Here is a 10,191-nt window from a genome sequence, read left to right as displayed (position 1 = left end):
CTCGTCTCGGCCTCCTGGCCGTCCCCCTGAGGTCACCCCTGCATCGGTCCATCGTCCGGGCCGCCCCCCCTGAGGTTATTTTGTTTTCCTTGTGTCTTAGTTCCAGTTGGAGTTTCCTTTGCACTTGTGTACTGTTATTTTGTAGTACGTTTAGTCTCTTGGTTTCCTCTGTTTTTGTTGCCTGTGTTGTCTCACCATGATTAGCCTAGTGTTTCCACCTTGTCCTTTTTATCCCAGTGTTGATTATTAGTTATGTTCACCTGTGCCCTGTTTTCCCTGTGTATTTATACTCTCCTGTTTTTTTCAGTTCTTTGTCAGATCATATGTTGTAAGTCACCAGTGTTCAGTTCCTAGTGTATTTCCAAGTTTTGAAGCGCTTAGTCTTGTTCCTAGTGTATTTTCTTCGTGTTTGGTCCTGGACTTTTGTGAGTTTTGGTCATTAAACTCTCTTGCATTTGAGCTCCTTTGCCTCCGCCTGTCCGTCTTGCACTTGGGTCCTATCTCTCCTGCCTCGCACTGTGACATATGCAGGTACAGGACCTTTATTTCTTGTAGTTATTTAATATAACTCATATACAATTGCTATACAATTGCTATGGTTCTTATTGTTATAGACTGACACAAACTCAAAGCAACAGTGCAACATGTGCTTTTGGCCCATGCAGTCTCCGGTCTCACACTGCCACCTAGTTACTAATGTTAAGATTAAATTACACAAGCGACAAACCAGAGCCATCTGCCCATTTAGAGCATATCCTGTACAAACTTTGTTGATTGTACCAGTAATGCTTTATGTAAAATGCTATTGAAATGGCTCAGGGAGTAGAGTGGCTGGATGGAAACTGCAAGATTGCCAGTTCGAACGCGGGCTCTCCCAGAATTAGTGTCGAAGTGTCCTTGAGCAATATTGATTTACCAATATGCCAGCAATACTGTGGACTGCAGAGGATAATTTGAAGTGGGCCTCCAAAATAATACACTTGATTTAAATGATAGCATTAAACATTTTCTGTTTTATGTTGGGTCAAATTGATGGGCAGCAAACACTTTCAATAATAATAACTAGACCTGACCTGTGCTCCTTGGAGCACAGGTCTATGGACTTTGAGGATATTACAATGTTTGTTAAGAGCACTTTAGAGAGCACTTTAGAGCCAGCCAAGTCTTGAATGCTTGTTTAGAGCACTTTAGAGAGCACCTTTAAATGGTTTTATGCTTATATTCTGGACACAGGCTGTGTCCATCCATGGACCATGCGTCTTAGATTGTAGTGATTTGTGTTAGAATGTAGCAATGTGTGTTGTGCAACACATTTACTGAAAGTGACTGGAATGTGATCTGTCTGTGATCTGTCTGTCTCTCATTTTTCTCCAAAAGCCCTTGATGGAATAAGATTAAGCATTACTGTGATTATGGTAAGCTCACATTTCATATAACACACCATACAGTAGGAACTCCTGTAACTTTCACTAGCCCTTATATATTTCTCCCAAAACCGATACCAAATATTTTCCGATTTACATTGTTATGCTATTATCGGCCGATAATATCGGACATCCCATCCCACCATGTGCATGGTATATTTTCAACAGGCTTTCTCAATATGTCATATCATTTGATATTGGAAAAGAGAGCAATTACATGCACATCCCGGGGCGGCGGTGGCTCAGGGGTAGAGTGGCTGGATGGAAACCGCAAGCAGTTCGAACCTGGGCTCCCCTAACCTGACTCCACCAGATTGGGCAGCAGAGAGTACACTGGGTTCCCCCCTCCTGCTCCCATCTCGGAACTCTCAGGCAGACTTGATGCTCCGGCCACAAAACGGCCTGGCCAATCAGCGGCAGCTAGAGGCGGGATCAAGGCATACACATGCAGTGCTGCCTTGATCCCGCCTCTAGCTGCTGCTCTCTGCTGCCCCATCTGGCGGAGTCAGGTTAGGGCTCCCCCAGAGTTAGTGTCAAAGTGGCCTTGAGCAAGACACTGAACCCCTAATTGCTCCTGATGTGCTGGCTAGTGCCTTGCATGGTTTCTCCCGCCATCAGTGTATGAATGTGTGTGTGAATGGGTGAATTGATGCACAATCTATGTAAAGCGCCTTGGATAAAGGCGCTATATAAATGCACCATTTATCCCCAACCCAAATTTGGGCAGGTGCTGAGCGACAAACAGTAGAATAAAATGAAGAAAACGCACGAGGGCTCCAATGTGACCGATGCTTTTATTACGGTGCAATATACATCACTGAGGATACGTCCCAGGTGCATCCATGCAATATTTTTTTTGTTATTTTGTAGTTATAGTTATAGTTATTCTATTTATATACATAGACTATGTGACAACCAGGTATAGTCTGGTGACCACCGGAGAGACGGGTGACAGCCGGAATGTAGACGGCACCCGGGTGAGCAGTATGGGTTAGCGCCCCAGCCTGTGTCCTCCGTGAGGATGAAGCCCAAAAAACCCTCTGGCCTTTAGGAGGCCCATTATAATCCACCACTCCTGAATGAAGGGCATGGTGCTGGGAGTCTGGTGCAACGCACAGGTCCTGGGCCTGGTGAGAGCAGGTGTGGACCTGATGAGACGTAGGAGGGGCCCGGACAGGAGTCAACCCACAGAGCCTAATCCTTCCACGTGCCAGAATCTGGTTCTCCCAGTCCTGGCAGAGTAGTTCCGGAGCAACGGATTGTGTGGCCCTGGTTTTTCCCTAATGGGACTGATCGAGAGTAGCTACTGGGACGTAAGTCGGGACTTGATCACCCCGGCTGGGTCACCTGAGTGAGGGGTATGATGTTCGAGAGACCCGAAACCCCGATGACCTTGGGATACATCACTGAGGATACGTCCCAGGTGCATCCATGCAATGTATTTTGTTATTGGATATTACCATTTTTACATTAACTATAGTGACATGTATGATCTCTCTAAATTGTAACTGAATTGTGGACCAACCAACCAAATGGACATTCCTAACCTAATGTCTGTGAACAGCTGTCAGGCCCAGATCTTATCACAGCTCTCAGGGGGTTTGTCTTCAGCCTATTTTTAATCTCTGCCCTTTGTTTAAAATGTATCCCCTGTCATCCTGTGGTCACTCTGAGAGTTTGAGGTATTGAGAAAGAACACGAGGCAACAGATGTTGGGCCTCTATAGGCCTGGTTGTGAACTAGGCCTACAATTTGTCTACACTAACGTTGAAAATTGTCACACCATCACTGGGCATATTTTACCCGATAAAATATATTTCTGATCAAAATATATTAAATTACAACACTACATGGCAAATGTATTAATATACTACAGTATAGGCCTATTTCAACATGAAAAAGAAGAAAAAAAAGAAAAAGAATAAAAGGAAAACGGATATCATAATGGGGAGACCCTATAAAAAGCAACAAAATCTGTGAAAAAATATATATATATTCCTAAAAAGAAATAATGGAGCTGGAAACTGGTCCACCCATTCCTGGGACATGTGGGCCTTGTCCAGTGAAGGGCAAGGCACAGTCTAATTAATTGCATCAGCTGCCCATTGTGAGAGTATGGGATTTTTTTTACCCTCTCTATTGAAAATCACCCAAGGACCTTCCTGTAGATAAGAAAGAAAACACAAAAGGTCGATGGGGTCAGGGAAACAAACCTACATTGGATCCTGAAGGATCCGCCCTCCTCAGACATCAGCAACATTATGAATATCACATAATTGCATTAATGTTTGGGTTAAATTCACCCAGCGTTACTGTTCTGACGGAGTCAAGAAGTCTGAGCAGGAGCTACACATGCACGCGCACACACACACACACACACACACACACACACACTGACACACACACACAGACACAGACACGACACGACACGATACGACACCACATTTGATATACATTTGCCTACTTACATAATACACATGCACAGCATAACACACATGCACACCATACATATAGATATGTGCAGGTTAACAGACTCTGAGAACAGAATCATTGCATCACTTTCTAACCCTGCTAAGAGCTCTGTCAGGCTGTCATCTAAGCTGTTGAGCCACTGGCGTTCTAGCCTGTATGTACAGAGATAAGTCCCCCCTGTTTGTTTGTTTATGCTTTGTTTATTTATAGTTTGTTTACTTTTGTGTTTTTATGTTTTATGTGTTCCGCCCCATGGACCAAGAATTGAATTGAATTGAATATGATACATACATGATGCAAACACACAATCGAATAGGTCCAAATAAGGAGACCAAGAAATACGGAGATGTACATAGGCCAAGTGCATATAAAGCATTACTAGATTCTATATAAAGCATTACTAAAAGACAGCCTGCATGTCACATGAATGAATGTCATGTCTTGACGTAACACCTGGCTGTCTCTCCAATACATTGACTTGTGGATGATTGACAATTGCCTGGACCCAAACTTTCTCCTCAGCAAAGACTAAAGGTTATCTCATAGAAACGGTAGTTTACCACATCATGTATGAAACAGTTACTTGAGAAGTTCTGGATGTGTTGCTGAAAGTCTTGACCCTCCTCCCTTTGATAGAAGCATAGAGCATTTTATACTTCAAAGGGGGATCTATGAATGGCATCAAAGAAAAGCACATGAACACTGTCAGGAACTTGCAAAAAAAAATTTGCAGCTACTGTATTGTAAAATAGACGATATACAATGTACAACCTCACAACACAATGTGATGCAAAGTTTTTGAGAGCTTATAGTCCCGCTATTTTCGAGGAAGTACTTTTTTGGTATTGTGAGAATACTGTATTTTAATGCCAATACCTTTGTACTGTACGTTACACAAGTAAAACTATAGGGCTTTAACAATATTTCTACATTGTGGTATTGCTACAATAACTCAAGTTTAGGTTAAGTTTATTAGTATGTCCCAAACTGGGAAATTCATTTTACAGTAGATAATAAAAACTCTAAAAACACAGTAAACATGCATAAACAAGAACAGACATAGACATGTATTGTACATTGTCACAAGATCTAGATAATAAGAGTTTTAAGGGCTCAATTTTTGTCGCCGCCGTTTCCCGCGACGCGGCCCGCAATGCAGCCGCTGCCCGAAAATTACAAGTATAGGAGCTTGCTCTGTCCCTTAATGATATTTTGGTCCAGCATCACCCGCTATCTATTTAGCTGACACCGGTATTTGCGCCTAGAGGTATGGTCATGGGCGTGTTGGCACGCTTTCCCCAAAAATTGCTATTTTGGTCACATACATTTGGGAAGGCGATAGTGGAGTTTAAAAGCACCCGTAAGCCGTGCCAAATTTGTTTGGTACATCTCTCCTTATTCTCCTATTGAATCGAATTGAATTTATATAATTATAGTCAAAGAAGTTATTTGTGCCAGGCATTGTGCGGCGAACTTTCCTTTTCGCTTCATACTGTTCCGTAGAGACGCATTTCGTAGTTTACATAGAACTTTGAATTTTTTAAAATGGGCGAGATTTGAGCGAGTTGTGACTCAATGAAAAGACAAGTGGGCACGGGGGGTGGGGGGGTGAGGGGGGAGCAGTGTGCATCACAAGTGACTGTCTGTCTGTCTGTCTGCCAAAGTTAGTGGGAGGGGCCTATTTAAAAAAAAAAATGTACATGTACATTTTGAATACGGACTTCTACTTGTTCTTCATTGCAGTATTGCTACAAGTAAGCAAGTACTTCTTCCATCACTGTATTAGGCTATAGGGTTGTGTCCTCCGTCCCTTCCTCTACACACTATACACAAATGATTGTATAGAGTGTATGCGCATGCATAAAGTGAGTGGCAAATCGAGTGGCAAAGTGACTTTAACGTTGTTTAATGCAATCTGCAGATAGGACCTTTCTGTTTGGATGTATGGGCTGTCAAAGTAGTATTTTTGCCACTCAGTAGGCGTTCCCGCATATCTTCTGTGTATGATGATGATGTCATGTGCATACCCTCTATTAGCCCTTCACCCACAAGCATCACAGGCCATTTAAATACTATGCTTCATGACAACAACTCTATTATGGACTACCAGAACAGTGTTACAATTTTGACACCAAATCTTAGTCTTTTGAATAACATACTTTTAGTCTTAGTCTCATTCAGGACGGGAACCCCTTTTGGTGTTTTACCCCTTCAGGACGGGAACCCCTTTTGGGGTTTGAAAAAATTCAGAATACTGAAAAAGTTCAGTATTTAGAAGGATTTTTTTAGAATCAGCCTCAGTCCTAAATGGGTTAATGTAATATTTAGTCCTTAATACCCATGTACCTGTCTAGATACTTCCTTAACCCCACAACACCAGAGGGAGTGCAACGAACCATGTACAACCCAGATTCGGCACAAACAAGGGACTAAATTATTTTCGTTCCTATGCCACCAAAATGTGGAACGCCCTACCAACAGTCATTAAGACATGCGAATCCCTTGACTCCTTCAAAACCGCTCTCAAAGGGCACCTACGGACGGCTGCAATTCGAAACTGGCCCCCAATCAAAAAGAATAACACACCATTAGTTTTAGTTTAATCTTAGTCTAGTCTTAGTCGACTAAATATCTAAATCTTAGTCTTTGTCTTAGTCAACAAAATTAACACTGTACCGGAACACTATGTCATCTCTCATACACAGTGGTGCATCTTCTGTTGCAAAAGCATTATTCAACCTGTTCTGTTGTAGCCTACTGTTCTGCATGTTTTTACACTATAACCTACTACAACGGAAAGAAACTTTTCACTATTACCTGTATTGCTTCCAAAATTATCAGACTTCCCACACCCACACTTCCTTATATGAACAATAAGGCCATCACACACTTGTATCGCTTAGCACTCTCAATAACAAATGACACTGATCATTATCCCCTGTATTGTTAGTTCGAATACTGGACAACTCACCCCGGTGAGTTGACTTCACTTTCTGACATGTCGGGGTGAGTTGTCTGTACTTTCCGCTGGGGCGAGTTGGGCGAGAAAGTACGGACAGCTCACCCCGAAAGTCCAGACAACTCACCCCGGTGAGTTGTCTTCACTTTCTGACATTGCGGGGTGAGTTGTCTGTACTTTCCGTGGCACCCATTACAGTAGGCCTAATTCAATTTCGGATCTAACTATCGGTTCCTACAGACGTGCGCAGTCACGGCTAATTATTTATTTATTTAACAGTAAAATCCGGTGAAACACTTGTAAGTAAGGAGTAGAGTGTCTCTCTCTCTCTCTCACTCTCTATGCAGCATTGAGGGGGGGGGGGTCGTTTGTGGATAATGTTTGCGCTTCAAAGGCAGAGTCTCACGGCTGTACAAAGTTGCTAATTAGACTGCACTCCCAACGCACGCATGATCAATCAATCACAGTTCTAATAGGCCTACTTATACTGACTGAATTACATCTGAATAGCAAAGCAATATTGACCCCCCCCCCCAACAACGATGATGATATGGCTACTGCTAGTTATACATTCGCATGTGAGAAATTACAAGTGACCTTATATAACCATTCAGCCATCTGGAGTAACCAAATTAGGAGGGGTTCAGTTCACATTTCTTCAGAAGTTTAAAACACACACACACACACACACACACACACACACACACACACACACACACACACACACACACACACACACACACACACACACACACACACACACACACTAATCATATGGGTAGACTACTGGGTAGCCTACATACAAACAATAATGTTTGTATTTGTAAGGTTTATTAAATGTATGAATTTGACCTTGACATACTTAAAGGGGAATAGCACTCATTTTTGACATTTTACTGTGTCATAAATATATTTACATCTGTAGCCTATATTGTGATTATGCTATCATGCCTTGACTTAATTATACTTATATATTATTGTAGAAATTGTTGTTGTTGTTGTAAAGTTCTGAAAATAGACTACTTCAATATCCAATAGGAGCCATTAGTTCTAAGTTCACACCTTTTTTCCATTACTGGATACATTTTCCCCTTTATTTATTTAGTTCTTTATATGATGATTTCCTTCTGAAAATAGACTACTTCAATATCCAATAGGAACCATTAGTTCTAAATTCACACCTTTTTTCCATTACTGGATACATTTTTCCCTTTATTTATTTAGTTCTTTATATGATGATTTCCTGAAATGTACCCTAGTGTGAAATAACATCATAATAATGTATGATCAATCAATCACAGTTCTAATATTCAGTAAAGTATTATTGTGCAATATTCAGTAAAGTATATAAAAGAGCTCAAAGGCTACATATTCAGTCAGACAACTCACCCCGAAAGTGAAGACAACTCACCCCGAAAGTGGCCGAAAGTGAAGACATCTCACCCCTGAAAGTGAAGACATCTCACCCCTGGTGAGTTGTTTTCACGTTCGGGGTGAGTTGTCCTGACAACTCACCAAAAGAGGCAAAAGGGGTGAGTTGTCTTGTTACCGTTAGTTCAACCTCATGCCATCTGGGCAAAGATACAGATCATTGGAGTGGAAAAAGTGATAAGCCTAGACCTTTTTCTTAGGTAGGACATTCACATTATGCGATTGTGCTGAAACTGGGTTCGCTGAGATCATTAGGTCTCAGTCTGGTGTTGTGCCTGTGTGTCTTTTATGCTATTGAAGTAGCCTAGTCTGACAGGTACATGCGTATCCCCATTTTATTGCATATCTTATACCAGGCCCATTGCAAGTTGCTTTACTCTGTCCTCTATGAGCCATCCCACCCTATAGCATAATGAGCAGGGTTTAGGTAAGTTATTATTAGTATTATTATTAGTATTATTTCCAATCTGAGAACCCATCGTCAAAAAGTTAAGGAAAAACAGTGCCCTCTTTTCCTTGAATTTGACGTGAGTGAACAGTCTGTTGTAGGCCTGTAGTAGTAGTAACCTGACCAGTTTGTTTTGAGAGGTGAGTATGCTAATACGTATCACGAGGTGCATGCATTGTCTAAATTACATTGGATGAGAGCTCCTTCTAGTGTCCTCAGTGTGTTTCCTATACTGAACACAGATCCTGAATAGAAAACTTTGTTTGACCTTTCCGATTACTTATGTTGCCATTTTTCCACTAAGAGTTATTGAGTATTGGCCCCTTATCTTAGGCGTAGTCCAGAAATATTCACTTTCGTTTGTTAGTAGAATTGCAGCTTATCCCCCTTGTCCCAGAGGTGTACTTTCAGGGGGAAAAAGTAGAGAGTAGCCAAAAGTGACCAATTAAGCCTTATTTCTGCTGGTCTTAATAGCACCCCCCCCCCCCCCCCCACATGGTAACCTTACCACACCAGTTTGTTTTAAGAGGTGTACAGTTTTGTTTTGAATGCCTTTGAGGTGCTAATAAGTACCACAAGGTGCATGCATTGTCTAAATGACATTGGATGAGTGGTCCTTCTAGTGTCCTCAGCTAGTGTGTTCCTACTGACTGACTTTTGTTGCCAATTTTCACTGTGCCCCCCTTGTTCATTGTGCTCCCCTGTGTCAGCTGACGGGCGTGGATTGAAATGAATTCCGAGCCGATCTTGGACTCCAATTAACACCTGTGATTGTCCCTCTGCTTCTTGCTTGCGTCCGTTTGGTACATGACACATATTCTGAATATTAAGATCACATTTAACATTTAACTCTCCACCAAAAGAAGCAACCCAACACCCTGCCAGACCCCGATTGTATTTTATGAACAGCAACTGGTATGAAGTCAAGGACAAGGTCATTGTCTTATACAAGTGGTACGTACCTTTGTGGAATTGGTGTACATTACATGATTACAATGTCATACCACAGTATATTAATAGAATCTAAAATATTTATGACCAAAATGATGAACAGAAAATCCATGTCAACATGGTAAAAAACATTTTAAAAGGCATGTCCTACTTATAGTTCCCGCCAGCCCTGGATATAAGTAAGGCTGGTGTGAGATGGTTTGAGTGCAGGAGGATTTCAGAATACCATTTGGTGGTGAGTGAGATTTTAGCTGTCATCTAAATGGTGAAATAAATGTAAGATGCTAATTTGTTCAGTTGTCTTTGACAAACAAATAATGTAACCCTAATTCATATTATGGCATTAGAATAGATTAGAATATGACATAAATAGTAATAGGCTGGACACAATATGAGCAAATATATTTTTTACTGAATGGCATGTACAGTATATGACACTAACACGTACAAATTTGTTCAAAACTCAAGTTATTTTGGCACTAGAAACTTTTGTCTTTTGCATTGCT

Source organism: Electrona antarctica (assembly GCF_951216825.1).
Source record: "Electrona antarctica genome assembly, chromosome: 2".
NCBI lineage: Eukaryota > Metazoa > Chordata > Actinopteri > Myctophiformes > Myctophidae > Electrona > Electrona antarctica.
This window is presented reverse-complemented; position numbering follows the sequence as displayed.